The sequence below is a fragment of the Eschrichtius robustus genome, chromosome 14 (genome assembly GCF_028021215.1).
Source record: "Eschrichtius robustus isolate mEscRob2 chromosome 14, mEscRob2.pri, whole genome shotgun sequence".
In the NCBI taxonomy this organism is placed as follows: domain Eukaryota; kingdom Metazoa; phylum Chordata; class Mammalia; order Artiodactyla; family Eschrichtiidae; genus Eschrichtius; species Eschrichtius robustus.
The window spans coordinates 97253295-97258960 of NC_090837.1; the positions used below are offsets into that span (position 1 = coordinate 97253295).

Below are 5666 nucleotides of genomic sequence, written 5' to 3' on the forward strand. Positions count from 1 at the left end.
TTGCTACAAGTGAATGTAAATGAACTAATCATTTTATCATAACCTTTCTTTAATCATATGAAAAAGAAGGGAATTTACATGGCATAACAAATGATATGCAAAACTTAATGAAACACAATTCTCTTAAAGTTCTCAAACTTACTTTTATAGGATGCAGAATGCACTTGAAATGATTAAATGACTTAAGCTGATTCTTTTTTTATTGCAAACTGTTTTAACATCAGCTTAACCCCCATGCATGGTATTCAAAAAGAACACAGCTTTTGAATTAGAAAGATCACTTAAGTTAAAACGAGGACTGAACTTAGGAAAAGGCTGGGGTTTCTTTTGAAAGGAATCTTCAAGTACCAATATGTATAGAGAAAGAATACTAATTTTGGTTACATTTTCCCCCTTACTGTTAAATATACAAACTATATAATACCTTTCAAAATAAAACACCCACATAAGATAACTTTAATTAAGAAACATTCAAACCAGATTTTGGAAAAACATTCAGCAAGAAATTTACTGGGCCAATAATGTCTTAATTCGTGATTACTCAAAACACTGGATCAGTCTCCTGCTCTAGAGCCCAGTTTCCCTCCCTCTTGGTCCCTACAGTTAAGAAACCTTCCATTAGCTGTGCTACTGAGACAACCTCTGATCATCTCACTTACAGGAAAAACATTTTGCTGTACACTGACAGACCAAGGAGGGAGAGAGAGTAGGCACTCTGAAGAAAATTTAAATGAGGAAAAAAAGAAATTTACCAATTGAAAAGTTTTGTTTTGTCTAGTTTTTTTCCCCAAAGGAATGCTGCACCCATTTCACTTAATATTAGAAATCCAGGTTAAAGGCACTGGGATGTACTCCTCACCATGAGTAGACTGCTGAGTTACATTTGACATTTCTGAGTCTGCTATTGCAATCAGCCTGCTTGCTGAGTGTTTCCGTGACATCTCTTACACAGAAACCTAATGTAAATTAAACAAGTTTCAATCTGTGTATAATGCAACTAGTTTTATAAAAATATTCAGAGTTGCTAATAAAGCACCAAGAAGAAGAGAACCTCAGAGAGAAGACTCAGATCCTTTCCACAAGGTCACCCCTGTACAGTTTTCTCTAACAGGACCTCCAGAGTGACACTGGTCCTCTCTGACATGTCCTACCTATATAATTCTAGGGATGTAGAACGCTGCTGTGGTGACTATACCCAAATGCCAGTTTTCATTACAAATAGTTAGTTACGAGACATGTTACAAGATTTCATGGCTTACTCTTAAAAAAAGGTAAAATAGGTGCAATTTTCCTTTAAGAAAGTCTTTATTTTGTAATATACTATTAACATTTTGATGTTCCCTTCAGTAAACACTGATAACTATCCTGGGACTACCAAAGCACTGTGAAGTAGCTACAATTTAGCTACAAATACTGTATTGGTTTTCACTTGAATACAGTATTTGTACATTTTAAGAAAACATTGTACAAAAAAAAATCATATAAATGAAAGCCTCAAAGAAATATGTCACTAAATTTTTGAATCAAAGTGACCAAAGACCATAGTAAATGAAAACATTTCTAAACATGATGTAAACATAAGTGGAGTAATGCAAAACATCAAGGTACTCAAATCTACCGTATTGCTATTTTCATCCTTAACATATCTTTCTACATAGCTTTCTCCTTTTGGAACAGTAATATAAGGGGCAGCACATTATTTCATAACCATGTGCCATCAAATCAGTTAATACAGATGCTTGACACATAATTATACAAAATCAATTTGTTTCAAGATACAAAATTAATGTTGATATGTAATTAATGAAAAAAATAAGATGTTAAAAAGATAACTATAAGAATACCCAGATATATGCTGTATTCCCATTTATATAGATCTGATCAATAAAACATCAACACATTCACTTAGATACTGATTTAATGGATCCATGGATCAAGGCCATATTTTCAAATATTTTAAGGATGCCAGGACACTGCAAAAGCTGGAGAAAGGAGCTGAGGAACAATATATGCTTGCTAAACAAGAACTATGTTTATTTAGCTAGTGAATACCTAGAGTAATAAATTTTTTACTTCATGATAGCAATCAGGCTCGCAAACACCCAGAAATAGGAATTAAGGGTTTTAAATGTAGTTATAAAGGTCATAAAAAGTCTGATTAGACTGAGGTACATTACTCAAAATTTTGAGATTCATTAAGTGGTAGCAAACAAAATAATTCCTCAGACAAATGCACATTTTTCAGTATACATATTATTGGGGGAAGGAGGGGAGAAGAATGTGCATTAACTGGTGAAATCCACCAAGCTGCATATCAATATTCTGTTACACCAAACAGTTTGAAGACAAGGGAAATGTTCTAATATAATCTCAGATTATGTTTCATTTGGCTAAAATAGAGCATAAGGTTGCTTTGCCATATTAAAAGTTTACTACAATAATTTTCACATAAACATTTAGACTTGAACTCCAGGACTAAATATGGCATGATTATTTTGCTTTTAATCTGTCAAAGAGCTAAAAATTGACAATTTAAAAACTACAACAAAGAAAAAGTTGAAGCAGTGTGACTCTTACATCATTGAACCACTTCTAATGGTTAACTGTTAGTATTTAACAAATTCAAAGAGTTAATGAATCCTTGCATTCGTTCAGTCTTCTGTGCCTTAGCTAGGATGCATAATTACAAAAGACAGCAGATACTGGTAAAAGCTTCAGGACAGAAAGTGCTTGACGAAGTTACAGTTCTCAAGTGTGTTTGGTGAGAGTATAAGGGCAGATGCGCTGATGAAAACCATTACAAGAAGAGTCAGTTCTGTGTTAGAGTTCAAAGATGTCACCTTAAGCAGAAAAAAGCTTTAATAACGTCTTCTTTGACTTATTAGGCATTTCCAGAGTCTACATCATTAGTGTTGTAATTCTAACAGGACATCTTCATATGGTTATTGTTTGTTTCTATTTCTCTCCCTACGCATGGCTTCCTCCTCTTCTTGACGCTTTTCATAATGTGCAAAGTCATCAAAGATTGAGGTGGTGTGCTTGAAAGTAGCAATTATTTTGAGCACTTGCTTAGCTTTTTCTAGGGGTACCTCTTGGGTGTCCCTTGAATTGGTAACTGGCTTGTTGTCATTATTTTCTAAGCGAATGTGCCGTAACTGGTTATTGGGAACATCTTTGACAAAGATCCACTTAACTTCAAATTTGCCCTTCCACTTGTCCTGAGACCAGACACCGGCATACGCGTTGTAGTCCACAACAGACTTCATCTCGGCCACGCCGCAAAAATGTCCACTGCCATTCACGCTGAAGAGCAAATAGAGCGGGCCCTTCCCATTCAGGGAACGGTACGCGGCATCCAAACGCTTGTTACCGTGCTCAGTACTACACCAGATAGAGTACTTAATGGAACGGTGTATGTCATCCTCAGAGTAGCTTTTAATTATAAACACCCGTCCGTTCTTCAGGTTCCGGTCAAAGTCTTTGGGATTGTAGTTGTTTACGGCCTTTAGCTTTTCCAGCACTGGATGCACTTCTACGCTGGCGGGCGAGGCACTGGCAGCAACAACACCTAAACCAAAGTTCTCACCTCCCCCGCCACTGTTCTGGTGGAAGCCCGCCCCCCTGTTCCGAGGAGCCAGCCAGCGATTCCGCAGCGGCTGCGGCTGCGGCTGCGCTTGGTGAGGCTGGGCCTGCGGCTGCGCTCCCGGCTGCGGCTGCGGCTGCGGCGGCGGCGGGGGCGGCTGGCCTTGCACCAACGGTGGCGGCTGAATTAACGGCTGAGGCTGCTGCACTAGAGTCTGAGGAGGCAGAACTGGCTGGGCTGCTGGAGCCTTTACCACTGACCCCTTCTCATCCCAAGTTCCAATGTTCATGTTGTGTTTTATAGGAGGTGGTGGCACGGCGGAGCCCCCAATCCCCACGCTGCCCTTGGGTTTGAGTTTCGGTTGAGGTTTGGCAGGCTTTCTGGCAATGGCAGCCCAGGAGGTTGGCTTAGGCGCCGCGCTGCTAACGGGGGGCACACTGTTGGCGGCAATGCTAGTCATACCACTGCTGCTCAAAGCTGTTCCTACAGTTTTTGTCACTGCGGCTGTCAGGTCACCACCAATTTTCAGTCCGGTCATGCCTTGCTCAATACTGCTAATGCCAGGCACCTTACTTAAGGTATCACTGCCAAACCCAGCCGGTCCATCAGTAATAGCTCTCCCAAGAGAACTCGGTGGATAGCCGTAACTGCTACTGTAAGCAGAGCTTTGTGTGGATTGTCCCTGAGATCCACTTGTCCCCCATGTAGAGAAATCAGCATTACCAGGAAAAAAGTTAAATCCATGTTGACCAAGAAATGGAGGGGTATTTCCTAATGCCCCAGGTTGACTAAACACACCATCTGGTATATAATGATGTTCTCCATTACTCATTTGTCCATAGGTTGTCAGATATGGCATAGGTTGGTCTCCAGCTGTGGACCATGCTGCTTCCCCAAGAGAGTATGGAAATCCAATGGACGGAGCATAGTAACTAGGCATGTATGGATCTGACATTGGTGGATAGCTGTTATTCTGATTTGTCTGGCTACTCAAGTATGGCTCAAAATCATCATCATTTACAGCAGCTTTTTGATGAATCGAACCGTTTTGTACTGAAAATGATTCTTCGCCTGTTTCCTCTGCTCTATGAAGCAGAGTCAAATCAAGATAGAACATGGGCCTTAGGAGCCAGGTGATTCTTTGCTCTGGTCCTGACTACATCAAGTTAGGAAAGTCAACAGATCTGTGCATCATGTTTTCCCACCTTTATTTCCTTGCCCTTTAGGTCTCTGATCCACGCTAGTGGCTGACATTCTTCACCGCAACCCGAGAGCTGCTGCTGCTACCGCCGCCGCCGCCGCCGCCGCCGCCGCCTGGGCCTCTCCCCGTGCACTCACAGCAGTTGGCTGCCGCCCTCGGCCGAGAGACTCTTCCAGCCGCCGCCGCCGCTCGCTAAGAAGCCAGAAAGAGGACCTCGCGCTCGGGAGTCGGTGGAAGGGGCCCGTCTCTTTCGCTTGCACGCTCTCCTCCCCTCTCGCTCTCCGCTTCTCGGGTCCACAATGGCCGAACAAAGACTTTTTTACATAAACACAGTAAAATTATTGAAAGGATGAAATTTAATCTTAATAGAATACTATCAGCTAATGCACAATCCATATTGAAATTTTGATAATCACCCCAACTGCATCTTTTATAGCAATTATTTTTCCAGCACAGGACCATGCAGTGCATTTTGTTGTCATGTCTCTTTAGTCCCCTTCAAACTGGAACAGTTTCTCAGCCTTTATTTATCTTTCTTGACCTTGATATTTTTGAAGATGACAGGCTGGTTATTTTGTACAAGTCCTTCAATCTGGGTATACTGGATATTTCCTCATGATGAAATTCAGAGTATGCACTCTTAGCAGGAACAGTACAGAAGGAAGGTTGTGTCCCTCTAAGTGTATCACGTCAGACATCATGATCTTGCTTTGTCTCAGTATAAATGACGTCAGTTTGGTCCCTTGCTTTCTGCCGGGTTTTAGCACTATAACGTTGGTTTTCTTCCCTTTGTACTTTGTAAGTAATTTGTGGAGAGTTTCACTGTTATTGTGTGCGTATTCTGTTTCTCATCAAACTTTCACCCACTAGTATTAGCATCCA

General features: G+C 41.0%; 1 pseudogene; it reads right to left on the bottom strand.

The window, feature by feature from the left end:
* Positions 1–2658: 2658 nt before the first annotated feature.
* LOC137776811 (YTH domain-containing family protein 3 pseudogene) lies at positions 2659–5078 on the bottom strand (annotated as a pseudogene).
* Positions 5079–5666: the final 588 nt, after the last annotated feature.